Source organism: Mesoplodon densirostris, chromosome 13, assembly GCF_025265405.1.
Source record: "Mesoplodon densirostris isolate mMesDen1 chromosome 13, mMesDen1 primary haplotype, whole genome shotgun sequence".
In the NCBI taxonomy this organism is placed as follows: domain Eukaryota; kingdom Metazoa; phylum Chordata; class Mammalia; order Artiodactyla; family Ziphiidae; genus Mesoplodon; species Mesoplodon densirostris.
The window spans coordinates 65,118,766-65,144,475 of record NC_082673.1 but is presented as its reverse complement, the minus strand read 5'-3'; the positions used below and the strand labels follow the sequence as shown (position 1 = coordinate 65,144,475).

The following is a 25,710-nucleotide window of genomic DNA, read 5'->3' as shown; positions in this document are numbered from 1 at the left end:
AAGGGGTTGTTTTATAAAGTCACCCCTTTATAAGGTGACTTCTCCATTCTTCATTTGAAGTAGTTACCTTAGTTTTCTCATATATTTATTAACTTCCTCATGGAATTAAAGTGAATTCTAATCTGTTTGCCTGTGAAACTATGTGAAGTCAATATTTTATCTGGTAGCCTCAAAATAAGAGTTTCCCTTCCTCCTACTGACAAATTTTACCTTTTTGAGAATGAAAACATACTTGTGTTTCCCCCCAATATTGTCTTCCTCTGAAAGCTGTAGGTTACCTTTTCTTGCTTATTTTGATTTGTAAGTCTGTCAGGATAACAGCACAAAACATTCTATAAACTCACAATGTCAAAAAGCAAACAGAGAATTCCTTCTCCTCCTTGCTGCCAACTGAAAATATTCATATCCAATTCCCTCACCATTCAGTCAGCAGGCCAAACCCAATTCACTGTAAAAGCTAGCATTTGCCAAATGTTTTTTTTTTTTTGGTTTACTTACATCGATTAAATAAAGAACTCTATTAATGTGAGCATTTGTTCATTTCATAAATAATTGAGATAATTCAGGGCTTGAGTCTTCAGTGTTTAGAGGAAGCAAGAATTCAGCAACTCAAACATAACCTACTGTTGCCATAGCTTGACTCAGGGCAAGATTCTTTTAAGCCAGGTATAAATTGGAAATTGGAAGTCAAGGTCATGGCCTCTGTCATTCAGGAATTTACAGCTGGTGAATACATTAGAGCTTGGTTCCTGAAACCATACCTATTGTCATTAAGAAAGCAAAGACTGGTCTGATAACCCCCTTCTTGCTTTTAAGGCAGCAGTAAAGATTTTCCTTTCTTAAATGCACACCTACGTGGACAGCACTGAAAGGATTGTCCTAAGAAGGAATAATACTAAAATACCCACGATGGATGCTTGAGCAGAAGTCATTTGCATTCATAGATTTGGTCCTCGGTCAAGTGCATGAACAGAATGTAGACAGGATTGTATTCCAGTCTCAGTTCCACCAGAGCTCTATTAACCTCAGCAGTATCTCTGAGCTTAGTTTCCTTAAAAGTGAAGTGGGAATAATGAATAAATATACTTGCAGATTTGTTTTGATGACAAAATGTGTCAAAATACTAGTAAAATGGTTGACACATAGTAGGCATTCAGGAAGTGCTGATTCTTCTTCCTTTTGTGTCCCATTAAAATGTGCTGGGAATAACTCTACCAGGAAGCTTTTTCATAGCTGTTGCCTCATTTTCTGACGTGGCTGGTGAATCTGATATGGAGGGGAGGTTTTCTACCTTCTTCATGCAGGACGTTATATTGTTAACTCTACTCCGGAGACTTAAGAGTGAAGTGAGCTGAATATTTAAGTACTCCCTGAAGTCAATGCACGATTTAGGAAATTATGTATATTAGAATGTTATGCTGCAACATGATACATTAAGTCCCAATGAAGCTGTGGTTCCTAGTTCAGACTGTATTAAGTTTCTCTCCTTAAATTTTATTATAATGGAAATCATCGATATCAAGTGAATCAAGCCAACTATGAAAGCATCACTAATAAGAGAAAAACATTTTAATGTATCAAAAAACCACTCTATGAAGTTTTACACAAAATACACCACTTATTTCAGAGACATTTGCTGGAAAGTTGCTAATGTTGTCTTATATTAATTTATGTTTACCAAATGCTTTGCAGTCACCTTTATTTCCCACATCCAAAGACTTCTGATAATGGATCAAATCAAACCACCACCTTGGAGAAATGATTTTGTTGAGATAGAAGGCACCATTACACCACACACCAACTGAAAATTTAGGATAATTTGGTCTACAATATTTTGTAGAGCCCCTTCTACTGTCAAAATAGCCAAGCAATAGTATTGAACTTTTTCTCAAATAATTGAAAACTATATTGTCTCCCAAACTCCCTTCACTTTGCCCGCAGAGCAGGGAAGAAGAATCAGAATCTTTTTCTTACTAGAACTTAATGTACTCAACCCGGTTGTATCATCTTGGTTTCCTTGTCACGTTCATGCTTGATGTATTTTTGAACAATATCCCACCCATGCTCAGTCTTTTCCATCTCACACCATCCAAGTTCACAAAGGACTGCTATATAAACCATGGTTCAATTTTTAAACATATAGTGATAAATATGACTGTGAAGAGAATGCAACTACTCATGTTGAAAATGAGTCCATCCTATCCCTGGAGGCCAGGAATTTATGAGGAAGCCTTGGCAGAATCAGAGGCTGTTTAGTGAACATGGAAGCAGAGTAGATAATGTTAGATGATATTCCAAGTTAATGTCTTTAAGCTATGATTGCCTGATTCTCCTCTTCACTAAAGAAATGCTGCTAAACAGACTAGATATTTGTCCAGTTCACAGGAGACAATATAGACAATAACTATATTGAAGGCATGCAAAACTTCTATAGTACTTTTTGCCTTCCTCTTAATAGGTCCCATGCAAACTTGAAAACATGGGATATATTTGTTAATTATAGCCTATCTTTTCTTTACTTAAACACAATGTAATTGTTTGGACTTAGGCATTCTTACTTATAGTCACCTTGATAAATCTTGGGTATTCCTATATTGCTTTACCTATGCATTTGCAAGTAACCACATCTATTGATAATTATACCATGTTATTTTTCCAAAATTCATCTTGAGAGGTTGTTCAAACCTCTTGTGCCCCACCTCACATTCTCTTAACATACTTCTAGCTGGGTGTTATTATAACAACCAGGCGTACACAAGCATAATGTGACAGCACTTACCTCCACTGCAATTCCTTGCTTTCTGCATCAGGAAAGTTTTGCTATAGCGCCTGTGAGAATCTGTTCAGCTAAATTTTGACTCACACACAAACCTGGAACTGGGAGCTGTGAGGGAATTAACAAAATGTAGGACAAGAGTCGGTAGAGAAATAATGCCCTCTTCCACCCCTTGGGTGGACAACTCTGAGGCATGTTCCACACAGCTCCTCAGACTGTTCCCATATGATAAGATCACATTGGTTGATTTGCTATGTTTCTTAAATGGAATCTTTTTCCCCTCAATTGAAAAATGTAAGATTTAGGAATATTTTAGTCATGCCCATTTTTACGTTGGCAAGTAGATATGCCATCATGACATTAAGAAGTATTTTATCAGCTCCCAAATCAATATGCATATTTTCCAGAATATTTAAACAAATCAAAATATTTGGACTATTAAAAAAGTAAACACAGCATGTGAAAATTTTTAATGAGAAATGTGAGTAAATCAAATGCTAAATTGCATGATTCTCTCTGTGCAATGTTTTAGCACAAAAAGTGAAAAATTGGGAATTTCCTGGTGGTCCAGTGGTGAAGACTCTGCACTTTCACTGCCCAGGGTCTGGGTTCGATCCCTGGTCAGAGGATCCTGCAAGCTGCCCGGCATGGCCCAAAAAAAAGAAAGTGAAAGATTGGATATTTGCCCTTGGAAACATATTATTTTTCTCTTTTCAAATAACGGAAACTAGTAACAAAATAAAATTACTGCAGTATAAATATAAAAAGTGTAAAAGCCCTAGTACATGACATGATCTTTGAATTTGCCTCAAAATGATTTCTCATTTAATACCTTCCCTTAAATATTGATACAGAATCAGAGGTCAGCCAAACATCTTGGCAATGCTTAAGAAATTATACTTTAAATGAAGTATGCAAATGCTTATTTTTGTTTTCTAATCTTAATTCAGAGAAGATGGAAAATACAAGTATTCTCTCCCTAAAGAAATATTAACTCATCAAACTGGGCTGCTTTGGAATAAAAAGTCCTACATGTGTGCCCTGTGAACTTATTTAATATAACTATGAGTACTATAATTTCTGCATTTCCTGATTGGTACTAAAATTGCAAGTATATTAGTTTAATATTTTATAGGGGTTTTGGAAGACTGCTCTTGAAATTTTCAAGGTATAGGGTTGTTTTTCCTCTGGAAGGAAAAACTCAGCATCTGACAATAATTCTCTGTAATCTTTTACTTGGACAAAAGCTCTGATTGGTTATAATCATGGCTTTTCCTCACACACAAATTGAACAATTTCACAAGTAAAGAGGTTTCACTTTTTTTCTCTTTCATTCAAAATAACAAAAACGGTACATCTTACCCTCCCTTTTTCTCTGTCCTAGAGTCACTAAAGTATTAGGTCTAATCCCAGACACCCTGATTAGTTACCCAGTCTCCATAGTTACTTTTTTAATTTAAAAAAAAATTTTTGGCCATGCCCCGCAGCTTGCAGGATATTAGTTCCCCAATCAGGGACCGAACCCAGGCCCTGGCAGTGAAAGTGCCGAGTCCTAACCACTGGACCACCAGGGAATTCCCCATAGCTACTTTTAAAAAGGGAGAGTTTTGATCTGAATACTCAGAGTGTACTTCATGGTTTGCAACAGTTCCATTGACATTATTCATTGTTCTGTGTGATGTTGTTCGTCATTTATATCTCTTCGTTTTTGTGACCCTACACATCCACAGAGCACTCTGTTATTGACTATAGACAAAAATCTTCTCAAATAATAAACCTTATCATAATTGTGAACTATTTTGTGGAAATAACAGGCTTATGTTCACATGCATAGTCTAGCCTACATAAACCTCTCCCTCCCCAAAAATGTACACAATTTTATTTTCACGTGGTCATAAGAAACAGTAAACTTCTTGTTTATTATTTTCACAGCAACATTCATGGAGCTTACATTTTTGGTATATTGGTTACATTACCTAGAAACTTCCTAGAAATCAAAAATTCAATTAAAAATTCAAGAAAGTAGGCAGATGATTTTATAATTATCAAGGGCTGATTTTAAAAGTAGTACAAAACAGGGCTTCCCTGGTGGCGCAGTGGTTGAGAGTCCGCCTGCCAATGCAGGGGACACGGGTTCGTGCCCCGGTCCAGGAAGATCCCACATGCCGTGGAGCGGCTGGTCCCGTGAGCCATGGCCACTGAGCCTGCGTGTCCGGGGCCTGTGCTGCGCAACGGGAGAGGCCACAACAGTGAGAGGCCCACGTACCGCCAAAAAAAAAAAAAAAAAAGTAGTACAAAACAATCAAAGTAGCTAGCGCTTACTAAACACTTCTTTTTAGGCATCTGTGACAAATAATAATTAGGTCTCCTCAATCATTCCCTCTCTCTTGGGTCATTTTCATCAACATGCTGTAATGTCTGCCTCCTTTAAAAAAAATCCTTTGTGCCTTTTCCCTCAAGTTACTTTCTTTTCCTCATCTTTCCTAAAAACATCTTTTTTTAAGAAAATTATTTTTATTGGAGTATAGTTGATTTACAGTGTTGTGTTAGTTTCAGGTGTACAGCAAAGTGAATCAGTTATACATATAAATATATGCACTCTTTTTTAGATTCTTTTCCCAGAAAGGCCATTACGGAGTACTGAGTAGAGTTCCCTGTGCTACACAGTAGCTCCATAGTACTTATCTATTTTACATGTAGTAGTGTGTATATGTCAATCCCAATCTTCCAATTTAACCCTTAAAAGCATCTATACTCACCATCTTCACTTGCTCTCCTCCTATTCCTATTTTTAACCCCCTCTATTCAGGCTTTCATTCCTCCACTCCACTGAAAATACACTCTTCAGGGTCATTATTCTTGCTGAATCCAGTGGTTTATCCTCAATCTTCATCTTATTGTACCTTTCCTAGAGCAGCATTTGACAATAATTGATCAAGCCTACTTTTTAAAAAACATTCTTCTTTTGATTTCAGAGACATCATACACCTGTTTTCCCTTCTACAAAACTGACTTTTTTTTTCTGTTTTTTCTTACTCTTCCTGGCTTCTAAATTTTTAAGAGCCCCAATGTTATCTTCACTGAAATTGTAAGGTTTCTTTGTTACTGTTTGCATAGAGTTGAGGGCTCTGTGGATAGAGATCCTGCTTCCCAGAGGGAGAACATTTCAACCAGGGGACATAACAAGAGTTCAGTTGAACTACAAAGTATGGCTGCTTTTTGGGCACTTCTAGCTCCTAGTGTACAGGGACCAGTCAGCAAGATAAGGAGTCACCATTTTTGTGGGGGAAATTGACCCTGATCATCAAGAGGAGGTAGGGCTGGCTAGAATATGTGTGGAGCCCAGGTGATCCACTTGGGTGACCCTTGGTACTCCTTGACCAATTCTGATGGTAAATTGAATTTACCAACTGTAGTAACTCTGGCCAGAGAAGGGCATGGTAAGCAGTGCTCAGACCTCAGAAGAAAGGGTCTGGGTCATGCCAGGTAAACCACTGAGACCAGAAGAGTTGATAGCTGAGGGTGAGGGGGTCTAGAATGTATAGTAGAGGAGGGAGACAGCCAGTGTTAGTTGTGGCCCCATGACCAGCTGCAGCAGTGAGCACTCCAGCTTGTCCCACTAACCTTCCTTTTCCAAATTTCCCTCAGGAAGAAAGGCGCATGGGGAGCTGCTTCTGGAAACTATGCAGAGATTGAGGGACACATGGGATAGATTGTGGTAGCCATTGTGACATTTCCCCAGCTTCTGGGAAGGCTGCTGGAAGATGATCCTCAGCTGTCAACCTTCTATAGGGATTCCCTCAGCTGAAGAAACTGCCTTGCACAAGGTCATGACTCCTTTCCAGGATAGCTGGTATCCAATGACTTATCAGCATGGGACTATAAAGGTCTGATCCCAGTGTTCCAACTCGAGACAGCTCTGAAGGGCTGTCCCAGTTGCACACCTACACATGGGGTCAGCTGAGGATTCACTTTGACTGCATTGCACCTCAGTTTCTACCTGTGCCTGATCTGACTTCATTCTCTTCTCTTCCACAAATGTTGATCCTGAAAGCACTCCTCAATAAACTTCTCATACACTAATCTCCATCTCAAGGTCTGCTTCTGAGGGAACCCAACTGGAGACAACAGGATATTGTCTCCAATATCCTGAACTCACTATGTGACTGTAACCAGGCGTATAATTAACTATAATTCCTGAACATACCAAAAGGGTCTGTACATGCTTAGTATGTGTTTTCCCTGCCTCGAGTACCCAGGCAGTTTTTGTCAGGCCAACTCACATTCATCTTCCAAGACTCAGTTTCACCACCTCCTTGAAGCCTCCTCTCAACATGTGTTCACCTCCATTCCCAACATGTGTTCCTTCAGAAGCCTGTGCTTCCCTCTATCACATATCTTACTGTACCAATCTGTAATTATATATTTACTTGCCTGTGCAAGACTGAGACTTTCTTAAGGGCATGATTTGCCTGGTCTTTCATCTTTGTATTTTAATGCTAATATGGGGCATCTGACACAATAGGCAATCAATAAATGTTTTTTAAATGAATAAATGGAATAGAGATTTTCCTCTATGTCACAGGCAAATGTTTATGCAATATAGATTTGAAAATATAGATTTTGGAGCCAGACTGGCTTGTAATGGAGATCTACCTCTATATTTAATTAGAGGTTTGTTGAAATAACCTTGGGCAAATTGCTTAACCACTTCATTTCCCTTATTTATAAAATGGAAATTATAATAACACCAATTTTATAAGATTGTTATAAGAATTAAAACAATAATCATAATGGGCATGATATTATTAAATATCATTCTCATTTGTTGCACCCTACCATACAGCAGAGCGCTAAAGCTTTTCACCTGTAATTCTCATTCAGTCTTCCAAACAAATCTACAAAGTTGATGGCAACTCCATAAAGATTAAAAAACAAGAACAGCAGGGAATTCCCTGGCGGTCCAGTGCTCAGGACTCTGCACTCTCACTGCTGCCATGCGGTATGGCCAAAAAAAGAAAAAAAAAATTAACCATTATTTTAATCTGAAATTTTAATTTTTATTTGTTAAATCTGGCAACCTTACCCAAAAGCCATAGGTTTCATACATGACTAAAACCTGTTGCTAATTTCAAATGGCGAATTACTTCCTCACCTAAAGTTATTTAAAAATTTCTAGCCAATACAAACACATCTGCAGGTTGAAATGTGTTAGCCACTTGCCAATTCATAACTTAAGCTGCACCATATTACAGTTAAAAAAATAAAGCCATAAAATCAAATTTTAAATCTTGTATCTACCTAAACTCCATCACCAACAAAGGATGTAGCTAGCCTTCTGCAATTTAAGTTGCCTGAATCTCACCTTTCCTTATTTGTAAAATTAAGAGGTTTGACTAGAGAATCTTGAGGGCCTTCTTCCTCTTAAAATCTAGTGTCCTATAACTCTACTGTGTTTCTTCTGTAGCAAGGTGTCAGGATATTAATGAAAGCATATCACAAATGACACTTCTCTCACAAATAACATGTTTTCTCTCTCTCGCAAAGTGTACTCCTCAGGAGGCCATATACTTATTTTAATGATAGTGCCGTTGCTTAAATCATTTTTGGAGAACATAGCAACATATTGAATACCCTTTCTGATGGCAAATTATTTTTCCATGAAAGTGGATTTGATTTTTGGAACTAGACCAAAAGTTATTCAGAGCCAAATCCAATGGATGGTGCAACTGAAAATATATATAGAAATTTTAAACAAAATACAAGATAGGTTTATAAAATAAATGAAACTGATTTATTTGGGGGAATCTTTTTTATTTTATTTTATTATTAGTTTTTGTTTTTGCTTTAATTTTTGAATTTTATTTTATTTATTTTTTTATACAGCAGGTTCTTATTAGTCATCAATTTTATACACATCAGTGTATACATGTCAATCCCAATCGCCCAATTCATCATACCACCATCCCAACCCCCACGCGGCTTTCCCCCCTTGGTGTCCATACGTTTGTTCTCTACATCTGTGTCTCTATTTCTGCCCTGAAAACCGGTTCATCTGTACCATTTTTCTAGGTTCCACATATATGAGTTAATATACGATATTTGTTTTTCTCTTTCTGACTTACTTCACTCTATATGACAGTCTCTAGATCCATCCACGTCTCTACAAATGACCCAATATCGTCCCTCTTTATGGCTGAGTAATATTCCATTGTATATATGTACCACATCTTCTTTATCCATTCGACTGTCGAGGGGCATTTAGGTTGCTTCCGTGACCTGACTATTGTTAATAGTGCTGCAGTGAACATTGGGGTGCATGCGTCTTTTTGAATTATGGTTTTCTCTGGGTATATGCCCAGTCGTGGGATTGCTGGGTCATATGGTAATTCTAGTTTTAGTTCTTTAAGCAACCTCCATACTGTTCTCCATAGTGGCTGTATCAATTTACATTCCCACCAACAGTGCAAGAGGGTTCCCTTTTCTCCACACCCTCTCCAGCATTTGTTGTTTGTTGATTTTCGGATGATGCCCATTCTAACTGGTGTGAGGTGATGCCTCACTGTAGTTTTGATTTGCATTTCTCTAATAATTAGGGATGTTGAGCAGCTTTTCATGTGCTTCTTGGACATCTGTATGTCTTCTTTGGAGAAATGTCTATTTAGGTCTTCTGCCTATTTTTGGATTGGGTTGTTTGTTTATTTAATATTGAGCTGCATGAGCTGTTTATATATTTTGGAGATTAATCCTTTGTCTGTTGATTTGTTTGCAAATATTTACTCCCATTCTGAGGGTTGTCTTTTCGTCTTGTTTATGGTTTCCTTTGCTGTGCAAAAGCATTGAAGTTTCATTAGGTCCCATTTGTTTATTTTTGTTTTTATTTCCATTACTCTAGGAGGTGGATCAAAAAAGATCTTGCTGTGATTTATGTCAAAGAGTGTTCTTTCTATGTTTTCCTCTATGAGTTTTATAGTGTCCGGTCTTACACTTAGTTCTCAAATCCATTTTGATTTTATTTTTGTGTATGGTGTTAGGGAGTGTTCTAATTTCATTCTTTTACATGTAGCTGTCCAGTTTTCACAGCACCACTTATTGAAGAGACTGTCTTTTCTCCATTGGATATCCTTGCCTCCTTTGTCATACATTAGCTGACCATAAGTGTGTGGGTTTATCTCTGGGCTTTCTATCTTCTTCCATTGATCTATGTTTCTGTTTTTGTGCCCGTACCATATTGTCTTGATTACTGTAGCTTTGTAGTATAGTCTGAAGTCAGGGAGTCTGATTCCTCCCGCTCCATCTTTTTCCCTCAAGACTGCTTTGGCTATTCGGGGTCTTTGTGTCTCCATACAAATTTTGAGATTTTTTGTTCTAGTTCCATGAAAAATGACATTGGTAATTTGATAGGGATTGCATTGTATCTGTAGATTGCTTTGGGTAGGATAGTCATTTTCACAATATTGATTCTTCCAACCCAAGAACATGATATATCTCTCCATCTGTTGGTATCATCTTTAATTTCTTTCATCAGTGTCTTATAGTTCTCTGCATACAGGTCTTTTGTCTCCCTAGGTAGGTTCATTCCTAGGTATTTTATTCTTTTTGTTGCAATGGGAAATGGGAGTGTTTCCTTAATTTCTCTGTCAGATTTTTCATCATTAGTGTATAGGAATGCAAGAGATTTCTGTGCATTAATTTTGTATCCTGCAACTTTATCAGATTCATTGATTAGCTCTAGTAGTTTGCTGGTGGCATTTTTAGGATTCTCTCTGTATAGTACCATGTCATCTGCAAACACTGACAGTTTTACCTCTTCTTTTCCAGTTTGTATTCCTTTTATTTCTTTTTCTTCTCTGATTGCCATGGCTAGGACTTCCAAAACTATGTTGAATAACAGTGGTGAGAGTGGACATCCTTGTCTTGTTCCTGATCTTAGAAGAAATGCTTTCAGTTTTTCACCATTGAGAATGATGTTTGCTGTGGGTTTGTCATATATGGCCTTTATTCGGTTGAGGTAGTTTCCCTCTATGTCCACTTTCTGGAGAGTTTTTATCATACTTGGGTGTTGAATTTTGTCAAAAGCTTCTTCTGCATCTATTGAGATGATCATATGGTTTTTATTTTTCAATTTGTTAATATGGTGTATCACATTGATTGATTTGTATATATTGAAGAATCCTTGCATCCCTGGGATAAATCCCACTTGATCATGGTGTATGATCCTTTTAATGTGTTGTTGGATTCTGTTTGCTAGTATTTTGTTGAGGATTTTTGCATCTGTATTCATCAGTCATACTGGTCTGTAGTTTTCTTTTTTGGTAGTATCTTTGTCTGGTTTTGGTATCAGGATGATGGTGGCCTCATAGAATGAGTTTGGGAGTGTTCCTTCCTCTGCAATTTTTTGGAAGAGTTTGAGAAGGATGGGTGTTAGTTCTTCTCTAAATGTTTGATAGAATTCGCCTGTGAAGCCATCTGGTCCTGGACTTTTGTTTGTTGGAAGATTTTTAATCACAGTTTCAATTTCATTACTTGTGATTGGTCTGGTCATATGTTCTATTTCTTCCTGGTTCAGTCTTGGAAGTTTATACCTTTCTAAGAATTTGTCCATTTCTTCCAGGTTTTCCTTTTTTTTTTTTTTTTTTTGCGGTATGAAGGCCTCTCACTGTTGTGGCCTCTCCTGTTGCAGAGCACAGGCTCTCAAAAACACAATTAATATGATAAGTGTAGTTTAATATATAATAACAAGATGAAGGTGGCATCTTATGAAATAGCATAAGATGTCTATAATAGAGGGATCATTAAAAATTATACTATAGGGCTTCCCTGGTGGTGCAGTGGTTGGGAGTCCACCTGCCAATGCAGGGGACACGGGTTTGAGCCCTGGTCTGGGAAGATCCCACATGCCGCAGATCAACGAACCCGGGCACCACAGCTGCTGAGCCTGCGCTCTAGAGCCCGCCTACCACAACTACTGAAGCCCACGTGACTAGAGCCCATGCTCCACAACAAGAGAAACCACTGCCATGAGAAGCCTGCGCACCACAACAAAGATAGCCCCTGCTCGCCTCAACTGGAGAAAGCCCACACGCAACAATGAAGACCCAACGCAGCCAAAAATAAATAAATTAATAAATAAATAAATTAAAAATTATACTATAAACATATGACAGAATATACATCTTATAGCAAAATAATGTTAAATAATAGATTCAAAGTACATAAAATGAAATGAAAAAGCACTTTGAAAAACAGCCTGTAGTGTATAAGTATTATTTCATGTTTATTTAAAAACATATATTGGGTATTAATACCCAGAATATATAAAGAACTCCTTCAACTCAACAACAGAAAAACCAAAAAACCTGATTTTAAAATGGACACAGGAGGGAATTCCCTGATGGTCCAGTGGTTAGGACTCTGCACTCTCACTGCCAAGGGCCAGGGTTCAACCACTGGTGAGCGAACTAAGATCCTACAAGGCACGTGGCTCAGCCAAAAAAAAAGACGAAGGACTTGACATTTCTCCAAAGGTGATATACAAATGACAAAAAAATACCAAAAGATTCTCAACATTACTAATCATTGGAGAAATACAAATCAAAATCACAAGATATCACCTCATACCTGTTAGAATGTCTGCTATCAAAAAAGAAACAAACAGAAAATAGCAAGTGTTAGCAAGGACATGGAGAAATTGGAATCTTTGTGCACTATTCGTGGGAATATAAAATGGTTCAGCTGCCTGAAGAAATTAAAAGTAGAATTACCGTATGATCCAGCAATCTCACTTCTGGGTTTATATCTAAGAGAACTGAAAGCAGGATCTCAGAGATATTTTCACAGACATGTTCATAGCAGCATTATTGACAATAGTCAAGAGGTGAAAGCAGGGCATATGTCATTGACAGATAAGTGGATAAACAAAATTTGGTGCATACATACAATGGAGTAGTATTTAGCCTTAAAAAGGAAGAGAAGGAAGGAGCACTTGTCATATGCTGTAACATAGATGAATCTTGAGGACATTATGCTAAGTGGAATAAGCTAGTCACAAAAAGGCAAACACTGTATGGCTCCATACATATAAGTTACGTAAAGTGGTCAAATCCATAGAAACAGAAAGTAGAACGGTGATCACCAAAGGCTGGGAGGGAGGGGAAATGGAGACCTGTTGTCTAATGGTTATAGAGTTTTGGTTTTGCAAGGTGAAAAGATCTGGAGATCTGTCACACAACAATGTAAATATACTGAACACTGCTGAACTGTACACTTAGAAATAGTTAAGATGGTTAAAAAAATCAAACTGTGTATTTTAAATATTTGCAGTTTATTGTATATATAAATAAATAAAGCTGTTTAAAGAATATATTGGTGAACAATTTTAGCTAAGAAAATAACTAAGCAAATAAGACTCCAAAGTCGGACTGCCTGGCCTCAAATCCCAGCTCTGCCACCTACTAGTGATGTGATCTTGGGCAAGTCATTTAATAAATCTGTTCCTCAGCTTTCTTTGTAAAATAGAGTTTATAATAGTATACTGCCTTATAGAACTGTTTTTTGAATTAGATGAGTTAATATTCATAAAACAAGGTCTAGTACATTGTGCTAAATAAATATGGTGACCTATCAATCTCACTCCTGATGTATCTCTGCATAGAAATATTAACAGAGATTATTTCTAAGTAGATGTCCTACCAGAGAGTTTAACCATTTTCTTCTCAGCTTATCCGAGTTTTTTTTAATATAAATTTATTTATTTATTTATTTATTTATTTATTATTTTTGACCATGTTGGGTCTTCCTTGCTGCATGCAGGTTTTCTCTAGTTGCAACGAGTGGGGGCTGCTCTTCGTTGTGGTGCGCAGGCTTCTCATTGTGGTGGCTTCTCTTATTGCGGAGTACGGGCTCTAGGCACGTGGGCTTCAGTAGTTGTGGTGCACAGGCTTAGTTGCTCTGCGGCACGTGGGATCTTCCCCAACCAGGGATCGAACCTGTGTCCCCTGCATTGGCAGGTGGATTTTTAAGCACTGCACCACCAGGGAAGTCCCTTATCTGAGTTTTTAAATCTTTTTATTACATATATGTATGATTTTCATAATAAAAGCAATAGAAGGTTTTTTTATGAATACAAAATAAGTCAGATGGTCCATCTAGTTTACAAGTTTGTCTCTCTTGGTAATACTAAGGTAATAATTTATGGGCAAACATGGATTATTTATTATATTTCAAAAACCTTTCTAATATTTTTAGCACTGTTATTGACAAAAAGAAAGATACTGTTATATGCCAATGAGAATAACAAAGTCTACAGTAACAGCCTGTAACTGTTGTTATGAAAATTATGGTGTATAATCCCTTAAATTTTTATAGTTATATTATTAATTATTAGAGTAATTTCCTAACTGTTTGTAGGCTGGGTGACAATAACACAATTTAAATGAGAGACTGCAGAGGTATTCCATATGGATGTCTTCCTGACCCAGTATTTTTGCAACGCTGGGAAAAGCCATGGTAGATTTGGTGTTGATCCTGCTTTTCCCCTGGACAGAGTCAGTTCTGGCCTGCTCTGTCTCTCATTACTGTGATGACGGCCCTATCCAGATGCTAAATACTCAAGAGACACTCCAGTACAGTGTTAAAGACTCTGAACACTTCATCCCCAAAGAATGTAGCATTCCAAGAGAAAACAGGCCTCCTTCTGACACTAGTAAAATTGTGAAGGTGTGTGATAAATCAGGCATCAAAATGAGAGGCCACAAATTCTTAAATGTACTCTGCCTCTTACAGTGAGTCCCTGCTCCTCTCTTTCCAACACAGAAATAGTCATATATTTTAAATAATGATAATAAAGCTTGCAAATACACATCAGTAGAAACAACTATAAAATATGTTCAACTATAAAGTGTTACAATAACCTATTATGCAGTTAAGAAGGCTGGTCTAGATGGGAATCAATAAATAGAGATGTAACTAACAATCAAAACATGTGAAATGTCTTAAGCTCTTTGAGGCGATTTACGTGGAGAGGATCAGCAGGAATATTTTATTTTAAGAGCACTGGTTTCTTCCATTTTCCTTCTCTCTCTCTCCCTTCCCTTCCTTTTCCTTTCTTTTCCTCCCTCCCTCTATTCCTTCTTTTCTTCCTCCCTCTTTCATACAGATGTTTTCACTTTTTCATATTCAAAAAACAAAAACTACAGGGGTTTAAATGTACCATTTACTTGAAACATCAACTTTCTAAAGAAATACAAAATTTTTAAAATCTAAAATAATGACTTATCTATATCAAAGAAAACAAAATGATGGCTTGTTTTTCAAACAAATAGATTTGGCTATAAACTAGAATTATTTTTCCATTGAAAAATAAAACTATTTTAACCAGAAATATGTAAAAGATTGTTTCTAAAATGACCAGTGCTTAGTTTTCTAACAAAAATGCAAAATAATCTGCCTCAGAACAATGGAAATACATAAATTATGACTACTGGTGTTAACTAAAATTTACTAAATATTAGATTTACTTATTTTGCTAAAGCAATATGAAATTCTTAGTATTTTTTGTTCCTTTTTACTTTTTACTGAGATATAACTTAATATGAAGTAGAAAAGTTAAGTGTATACCTTGATGAATTGTTACATGTTACAGCCATGATCCACCAGCCAGATCAAGATAGAGAACACTTAAAAGATCATGTTTCCTTCAATTTTAGGCGTATAAATCTCTCCCTTAGGATGTAGTTTAAAATGTAGATTCCTAGGCTACAGTCCCGGAGATTCAATAATAATACGTCAGGGATAGGGTCCCTGAGACTGAATATTAAATAAACACCTCCGCTTGGAGAAACTTTGCCCTCAGAGGAGGCCTAACTTGACTTGTGACTCTAAAAGTTCCATTACTCTCAGCTTTAAAGATAATTTTATTAGGAAATCTAGGTGGTTTTCTACCAAGGAAGAACATATATAGGACATTTGGTGTCCTTGTGTAATTTTAAGTTTTAATGTTATTTTTTCTTTTTTTGAGGCAGCATCTCCCATACGAAGTTTCTACTAGTCCATGGCAAAATGAAAAATTTTAAGTCCCTAGTGAATATATCCTAGTAATATATTCTTTCTGTAGAAAACTTTCAAAGAATGGGAAAACTTAAATCAAGACCACCAAACCATTGTTAATATATTGATTTATTTATTCCAGTGTTTTTCTATGTACAGTTTTTTTAACAAGAATTTATATATATACGTATTAATGTATATTGATCCTGCCATTACCACCCGATTTTTCTTCAGCATTTTCCAATGTCATTAAAAACCCTTTCAATGTAGTTTTGTCTGTAGAATGTTCTGTCTTATGAAAGCATCATAATTTATTTTACTACTCTGTATTTAAAATTTTAAACATAGCAGTTGTTTCCACTTTAAAAAAATGTAAAGAACACTATGATGAACATTTCTGTACACATTTTAAAACTTCATTTTAAAATATTTCTTTAAGATAGATTCTTAAAGAAATTGATATGGAGGGTATAAGCATTTTTAAGGCTTTTGATATATACTGTGATTCAGTTACCTATTGCCGTATAACAAAATCTCCACAACTTAGTGGCTTAATATAACAACCGTTTATTAACAATCATTTTTCAATACATAGTATTGACTGGGTTCACGCACGCAGCTGCATTCAGCTGAAAGCTTGACTGAGGCTGGAGTGTCTAGGATGGCTTCACTCATGTGTCTGGGACCTTAGCTGGGGGTAGTTGGAATAGGTGGGAGCTGGTTTGACCTCTTTCTACATAGTCTCTCGTTATTCAGTAGTCTAACCTGAGCTTGTTTATATCACAGCTGGATCCCATGAGAATAAAAGTGGAAATGCCAGGCTTCTTAAGACCTAGAGCTAGAAGCCAAAGTAAGTCATGGCATCAGCCCAGATTTGGGGGGAAGAGAAGAAGACTCCACCTTTTACTGGAAGAGCTCCAAAATCATGTTGCAGAAGGGTATGTGGGGTTGGAGGTATTGCTAAGGCCCTATCTGGAAAAAAATGACCACATACTGCCATATTATGATTTTATAAAGCATAGATTTATTATAAAGATTATATGCAAAATGTACTTCCATCAGATTGGCATGAGTTAAAAAGGGTCAGCAAGAATGTGTAGCAACAGGGCTTCCCTGGTGGCGCAGTGGTTGAGAGTCCGCCTGCCGATGCAGGGGACACGGGTTTGTGCCCTGGTCCGGGAAGATCCCACATGCCGCGGAGTGGCTGGGCCCGTGAGCCATGGCTGCTGAGCCTGCACGTCCGGAGCCTGTGCTCCGCAACGGGAGAGGCCACAACAGTGAGAGGCCCGCGTACCACACACACAAAAAATAAAGAATGTGTAGCAACAACTCTCATATACTCCTGGTGTAGGTGTAATCTTGATGCTCATTTTACAAAACAATTTGTCATTAATTGCCAAAGGTCATAGGTATATACCCCCATGAAATGGATGCACAGGTAGACCAGGATATATGTTTAATAAGGTTCATAGCCTCATCATTCATTACAGCCTCAATCTGAAAACAACCTAAAGTTCATTGACTCTAGAACATTATATTGTAGAATAGAATATATGGAAAATATAGAACAATGAAAATAAACAAACTATACACTCAGCATTATAGATGAATCCTTCAAACATAATGCTGAATATAAAATACAAGTCCTGGGAATTCCCTGGCGGTCCAGTTGTTAGGACTCCACTCTCTCACTGCTGAGGGCCTGAGGTTCAATCCCTGATCAGGGAACTAAGATCCCACAAGCTGTGCAGCATGGCCAAAAAAAAAAAAAAAAGTCATAAAATGATTCATAGAATTTGATTTTATTTATGTGAAGTTCAAAAACAAGCAAAAGTAAACTATGTTGTTTAGGGATGCATACATAAGTAATTGAACTATAAAGAACAGCAGAGAAATGTTTACTATATTAAAGCCAAAGTATGAGTTTGGCCTGGTAAGGGGGAAGGAGGATGGAGAGGAGCATCCAGGTAGAGGAAAAAGAATAACTGGGCAATAGGAAGGAGATGACAGAATTCGAGGAGTTTAAAGGAAGCCAGTGAGCAAAAGGAAGAACAGGAACTTAGAGGCCAATGTAAGGATTTTCAGACTTCATGCTAAGAGCAATGAAAAGCCACTGATTGGTTGTAAGCAATATGATTAGATTTTCATTTTCAAAGAGTAATTTTGTCTGTTATATATAAAACAGATTAGGGAAAGTCAAGAGTGGATACAGGAGTATAGTTAGGAATCTATTTTAAATGGCTTCAAGTGAGAGATAATAGGGCTTCAAGTGGTACAGTGAGAGTGGTTAAGAAAAGGATGAATCTGAGATGGGCTTGGAAGATGGAATCAATAAGACATGTTCCTTAGGGAGTTTAGAAAACAGAATGAGTTATCATGATTCCGATTTTCTGGCATGATCAACAAGGTGCCATTAATCAAGAAAGGGAACACTAGTGGGGAACTGGATCTTGATTTGGATTCCTGGAAGACCCACAAGTGCAGGTGTTACCCAAGCAGTTGAATAAATGATCCAGAGCTCAGAAGACGTACTGATCTAGCGAGAGAAATTTGATATTTTTTTCTTTTAATGTACCATGGCAGTAAATGATACAGAGCATACCTGAAGTACCAAGGGCAGATAAAATGACTCAGACAGGACAGATAGAAGCAAAAAACAGTGAAAATGTTAATATTATCTATGTCCAAGGCACTATACATGATGCAGGGTCACACAGGTAAGTAAGATATGGTCCCTAGTTTACTGTGAAGTGGAGGAAACACTTAGATTATATAGATCTTACCTGGTAAATGACAAGAACTAAAAGATGCTTTGAGATCCCAGAGGGGTGCAGTTAATGTTGGAAACTTGAATAAGAATCAGTCATAAGGCAAAAGGTGGAAAAGGCATTCCAGGCATAAGCAATAAGATGCACAAAAGCATTGAGTCTTGAAACAGCGTGGACGTGAGTAATCACAAGCAGTCCAGTAGCATTAACACACAGGGTTTGAAGGTTGTGCAACAGGAGGTCAGACTAAAGAGAGAGAAAGGCCCGGGTTATGGACTGTCTCGCTTACCCTTCTCAGGAGTTTAGGATTTATTGGATAGGAAAGAGGAGTGTATATTTCTATGTTAGAGGGATTACATAGACCAGGCATGGAGGGTGAGGGCCAAGCTGAACACAACAAAGCTGGCTAGAAAAGAAAGAAGTATGGGAAGTGGTGATAGGGGTAAAGAGGGGGCATCACATTGGATAAATATTTAGGATTACCCTTTAATTCAAAGGGCCTGTGTGAAGTCTTATCTGCTTAGTCCCAGGCTTCTCCCAGCTTTAAATGCAGTTGACGGGTACTTGGGAGAGTTGGCAGAAGCCCAGGTTTTAAATCTCTGAATTTCTACAAAACAGAAAGGAAAAGCAAGCAAACCACAACCACTACATAAACAGAGCAAATATGCCTGGGCGACATATACCACAAAGCTAGGGGACCCCAAAATACACGTGGGTGCGGCCAAACCCCCAGCAGTCAGATTCTCAGGGCCTGTGCGGGAGGAAGGAAGCTAGCAGGCGACGGCCGCGAAGCAGGTGCGGGCAGGTGCCCTTGGGCGCCAGGAGCGCTTGGCTCCCGGCTCAGCAGCGGGCAACGCGCAGCCGGCGAGGGAGCGAGCGCTTTGTCGGCTCCCGCCCCGGCGGCGCTCGAGTCCGCAGGACTGCAGGGGTCGGAGCAGCTGGGCCACCCTATGACTAGTCGGTGTTCCGATGTGAGACACGGCCCAACACTGAGGAAGGAGAAGCCGCTGAGAGTAGAATAAATCTCAGCAGCACCTGAACAACCAGGACAAAGTAAAGGAAGTTTCAGGGGACAGGAAACAGGGCCAGGGAACTCCAGAGAGAAAGCCACCGAGGTTTTGACTGCTACACAAAAGCAACAGAAGAGGGAGCATGCTAGAGTCAGAAAAAAATTTTCTCCACCAGCCTCACTGTAAAAGTTCAGAGGGGAAAAAAAAAAGACACCAAAAAACAAAAAAAAAAACCCACAAACACCCCCACACACACACAATTTCCCATAGAAATGAGCATGAGGAGAATATCCAGGGGGAATTCCCATGCAAAAATTTATTATAAGAAAAAATAAGGAGCAAACTAACATCCTTACAGACAAGGAAAGCAGGCCAGGAAGATGCGCCCACAAAAGAGCTCAAAACTGTAACCTACCATTTCAAAACAAACCTAAAACACATTAAGAAAATGATTCAAGATGTGAAAGAACATCAAGAATCAGAATTAGAAAAGCTCAGCATTGAGGTGACAGAACTCAGTGAAGAATTAGATTAATTAATTTATTAATTAAAAAGAATTAGATTAATGAATGCCTTAAAAGAAATAGAAGGTGAAAAGGGAAAGTCTTTCATTTTAAAAGAGACATTTGGGAATTCCTTGATGGTCCAGTGGTTAGGACTTGGCACTTTCACTGCAGTGGCCCAGGTTCAATCCCTGGTCAAGGAACTAAGATCCTGAAAGCCACATGTGGCCAAAAAGGAAAAAAAAAAGAGAGAAATTATTTTTAAAATATAAAAGAAATGAAGAGATGAAAACAGTGAATCTAGTACACAGCTCTTTTCCAGCATCTACAGACTGGGAGCTCTGCTTTTTACCTGTTGCTGCTTTACAGTCTTCCTCCTGGACATCTTTGTATCTTGTGGCCCCCCTCAGCTCTTGTCACATGGCAAGTATAGAATACCTTTGTTAAATAAGTGGTGCTTAACTCCTGTGACAACTCCCTTATTCCCAATCTCCAGGACTCAGAGGAGTCTTCAAAGATAGGAATACCACTAACCCACTTCCCTTCCTCCATGGCACTGAGTTAATTTTCTATTGTCACTTAGGAGAATAAAAAAGGGGAGACCCTTTCAGAGATCAAATACCAGGACTTAAGGCATTTTTCATGATCTTTCCTTTTTCAGTAGTTCTACTTCCCCTTGTGCCCACTGTATCCTGGTATGTAAGCAAGCTTTTCCTATCATGTAAGAAATTTTCAGAATACAAACATATTCATTTGGCCTAAATCAGACATATTAATTCATTCAAAACTTCATTCAGCAAATAGTTGTCAAGTAACAAATAGTTATTGAGCAGTAATGAACAAGACCAAAGATTAGGTTCCTGCCTTCATGGAATTACCATGAGCTGAGAAAGATGTAAACCAGTCAACATGTAAACAAGATCATTATAGGTTGTGATAAGCAATGGGAGGGAAATTAACAAGGTGAGGTAATGTTGGGGGAAGCTATTCTAAATAAGAAAGTCAGGGAAGATCGCTGTAACCACATCCTAGTCTTTTTTTTTTTTTTTTTTTCTTGTACGCGGGCCTCTCACTGCTGTGGCCTTTCCCGCTGCGGAGCACAGGCTCCGGACGCACAGGCTCAGCGGCCGTGGCTCACGGGCCCAGCCGCTCCGCGGCATGTGGGATCCTTCCGGACCGGGGCACGAACCCACGTCCCCTGCATCAGCAGGCGGACTCTCAACCACTGCGCCACCAGGGAAACCCCACATCCTAGTCTTAAATCATCTGGTTAGTTGAATAATATTAAGATATTTAAGTGCTTTCATATGAATCCCAGTTGTTATTATCCTTTGGGACTACCTACAGGCCTTCTTCCCTGTGACTTCATTTCCTCCAAAAGGTACATGGATATAGAGGTACATAAATATGCCTCATTCCTGACCTTGAGAACCTATAGTTTAGTAGAAGGAACAGACATGTAAACAGATAAGAAAATACAACATGGCAAAGGGGATACCACAAGCACAAACAAGGTTACTGTTCTTCCTGGTTAACTCTTCTGTCTTGGGCCTCTGGTGTCCCTGGAAAACCCTGTTTACCTGTTTGGGTTTTTGGCTGAAAATTCTTCCTGGCTCCCTCCATAATCTTAATATTTACTTTTAAGTTTTTGGCTATATCAGAAGTAACTTGACTTGCATGCATTACTAGCTTAATTCCCTCATAGCCGGTAGATCCCAGCATTGGCTTGAGATACATAACAAAGTACTGGGGAAAATATTTTTAAAAATTACTTTCTTAAAGAGCCCATATTGTTCATGTCAAATTTTTCAAATAAATGCTAAATAAGATGTCTGGCCAGATAATTGAAGCTGGCTGTTATCACACAAGAGAATGTATTCAAATGTATACTGCATTTCAGTGTCACCGTTTTCCTGTCAGTAACCATGTTAGTCTGGTAACCAGGCAGTGAACATTTATTTGGACTGCAGGAATTTTTAAAGACAGATAACACAGGCACAGAATATGCTATAAAAGACACACAGAGTTAGAAGTATTTGAACAGATACATAGGTATTTTAATTATGTTCTGAAGTGGCTAGTGGTTTATTTAGCTTGTCAACTCTTAGATTCATCACAACTCTTTCAGATTCCTCTGAGATACTTCCAACTACTGGGAATTGCTACCTTCCCCCAAATAATGGGGTAGCCGCATTCCAGGTGCTAGCATCAGGGACAGATGAGAAAGAGCAGTGATGTTTCCCTTTGCCCGATATCCTTCACTTCACATGTTACAACGTCTCCAAGTGAAGTAGATTTAGCTGTCAATCCTAGCTTTATATGAGGTGGTAAGTGAAGAAAGAAGGGGATTTAAGTCCTCCAAAGGCACCTTCTCTCTGTGTGATTCTTTAATGAGGATGACAGCAGGACTGAGGCTTCTGGAAATTCTCACACAGGAATTAGGTGGAATCAGTACATAAAGAGTTCCAATAAGGTCCCCCAGAGCAAGGGAATAAGGTCAGGAAAAAGTCAGCTTCTGAAGATACACACTCCAAGATATTTTGGAAAAAAAGACAGAGAACACCTTGCTGTATGATGTGTCCATGCTTTCAATCTAATTAAAGCACTACATTAATATCCCATGCACACCCCTATCATTGCACTTACCACACTGAAATATGAATTGTTAGTTTAGGTATCTGTCCCTTCTGCCTAATCATGAGTTCATTCATGTAGGAACAGCATTTTAGTTATTTTCTCACTTTCAGAATCTAGCACTGTGTCTGGCTAGAATAGGGACTGAATAAATGTGTGTTGAATAAATGCATGGGAAATATAATTAAAGTAGGCATACTGCAATAGGCATCTGCATGCAGTATGTAAAAACGGTAATTGGATTAAATATAATATTATTTAGTGTTATTTAGAAATATCTAAGAGAGCTATTGAATCAGAAGGCATGAGCATTCTGAAAGTGTCCACTACAGTAGTGACAGGTATTCATTAGACTATTGCAAGATATGGATGAGGGCCTTCCCTAGCAGTCCAGTGGTTAAGACTCCATGCTTCCACTGCAGGGATCACGGGTTCGAACCCTGGTCAGGGAACTAAGATTCCACATACTGCATGGTGCGGCCAAAAAACAAAAACACAATATGAAAGAATTTCTTTCAAAAACATGTAGGTCTGGATATCCAGGCTCTATGCATATTTATTCATTTCCATAGCATTTGTTGAGTACTTGGTATATGTCAGGTACTAAGACAGGAACTAGGACTACAAAGACAGATATTCATAGTCCTTACACTCAAGATGTTTACAGCCTAATAGGGGGAAACAAACATTAAAAAAAAAAAGGTGGGCTAAAATGTTATAGACTCTGTGATAAAAGTTTGTTACTAGTAGTAAGAGGCTGGAGGGATTACTTCAGATATGCTCTGCTAATGGGAGACACAGAATAGGGAAGATGATGCTTAATCCAAGTCTTAAAAAGTTAAGAAGTTGGGACTTCCCTGGTGGCGCAGTGGTTAAGAATTTGCCTGCCAATGCGGGGGACACGGGTTCGAGCCCTGGCCCGCGAAGATCCCATATGTTGCGGACCAGCTAAGCCTCTGCACCACAACTGCTGAGCAACCCACGCTTGCCATAACTAAGGAAAGCCCACACACAGCAACAAAGACCCAATGCAGCCAAAAATAAATAAATAAAAATAAATTTATTTTTTAAAAAAGTGAAGAGGTGGTGAACAGGGTGGGAGAGGGCAGAAGGGCATTTTAGTCTGAAGGAGCTGCTAGAGAGCAAGCGAGGATACCATAAACTTGTGACTCTATATAAATTTCAGAAGTGTTTTTTTCTACTTCTGTAAAAAGTGGCATTGGAATCTTGACAGGGATTGCACTGAATCTATAGATGCCTTTTGGTAGTATTGTTGTCTTAACAATATTAATTCTTTCAATCCATAAACACAGGATGCTTTTCCATTTATTTGTGTCTTCTTCAATTTCTTTCATCAATGTCTTGTAGTTTTTGGAGTAGGGATCTTTCACATCCTCACTAAATTTATTCCTAAGTATTTTATTATCTTTGATGCTATTGTAAATGGGATCAATTTCTTTATTTCTTTTTCAGAAATTACATTATTAGTGTATAGAAACACTACTAATTTTTGTGTGTTAATTTTGTATCCTGCAACTTTACTGAACTCATTGATAAAATCTAACAGTCTTTTGATTGAGTCTTTAGGATTTTCTGTCTATAAAATCACTGTCATCTGTGTACAGAGACAATTTTACTTCTTCCTTTCCAATTCTTATACCTTTTATTTCTTTTTCTTGCCCAATTGCTCTAGCTAGGACTTCCACTACTATGTTGAATAGGCATGGTAAAAGTGGGCACACTTGTCTTATTCCTGATCTTAGAGGAAAAGCTTTCAACCTTTTGCCATTGAGCTGTGGGCTTACCATACATGGCCTTTATTATGTTAAGATATGTTCTTTATATGCCTAATTTGTTAAAAAGTGTTTATCATGAATGGATGTTGAATTTGCCAATGCTTTTCCTGCATCTATTGAGATGATCATATCATTCTTTTCTTTAATTCTATTAATGTAATGTAACACATTAATTGAGTTGCATATGCTGAACCATCCTTGCATCCCATGGATTAATCCCACTTGCTCATGGTGAATGGCTCTTTTAATGTGTGGCTAAGTTCGGTTTGTTAGTATTTTATTGAGAATTTTTGCATCTACATTCATCAGGGATATTGGCCTGTGGTTTTCTTTTCTAGTGGTGTCCCTTGCAGTTTTGATATCAGGATAATGCTGATCTCATAAAATGAGTTTGAGGGTGCCCTCCCCTTCATTTTTTGTTAGAGTTTGAGAAGGTTTGATGTTAATTCCTTATTAAATTTTTGTTAAAATTCACCAGTGAAGCCATCTGGTCCTAGGATTTTCTTCGTGGGAGATTTTTTTTTTAATTAATTAATTTATTTATTTATTTTTGGCTGCGTTGGGTCTTCATTGCTGCACACGGGCTTTCTCTAGTTGTGGTGAACGGGGGCTACTCTTTGTTGCGATGTACAGGCTTCTCATTGTGGTGGCTTCTCTTGTTGTGGAGCACGGGCTCTAGGCACATGGGCTTCAGTAGTTGTAGCTCACGGGCTCTAGAGCGCAGGCTCAGTAGTTGTGGAGCATGGGCTTAGTTGCTCCGCAGCATGTGGGATCTTTCCGCACCAGGGTTCAAACCTGTGTCCCCTGCATTGGCAGGTGGATTCTTAACCCCTGCGCCACCAGGAAAGCCCCCGTGGGAGTTTTTTGATTATTGTTTTAATCTCTTTACTAGTAATTGGTCTATCAGATTTTCTATTTCTCCCTTGGTAAGTTGTATATTTATGAGAATTTTTCCATCTATTCTAGGTTGTCCAATTTGTTGGCATATAGTCATTCATAGTAGCCTTTTATGATCCTTTGTATTTCTGTGGTATCAGTTGTAATGTCTCTTTTTTCTATTATAATTTTGTTGTTATGGGGCTTCTCTTTTTCCCTTGGTTATTCTAGTTAAATGTTTGTCAATTTTGTTTATCTTTTCAGAGAACCAACTCTCAGTTTGGTTAACCTTTTCTATTG

The 25,710-nt window shown here is 38.1% G+C and overlaps 1 long non-coding RNA gene and 1 other non-coding gene across 2 annotated transcripts in view; both read left to right on the top strand.

Annotated features, from left to right (window-relative positions):
- The window catches only part of LOC132500946 (uncharacterized), a 212,686-nt gene that overhangs the window by 183,861 nt on the left and 3,115 nt on the right, over window positions 1-25,710 (top strand). The gene's annotated exons all lie outside the window — the stretch shown is intronic.
- On the top strand, window positions 20,236-20,307 carry TRNAE-UUC (transfer RNA glutamic acid (anticodon UUC)). The gene has a single exon. It is a non-coding gene; the product is annotated as a tRNA-Glu (tRNA).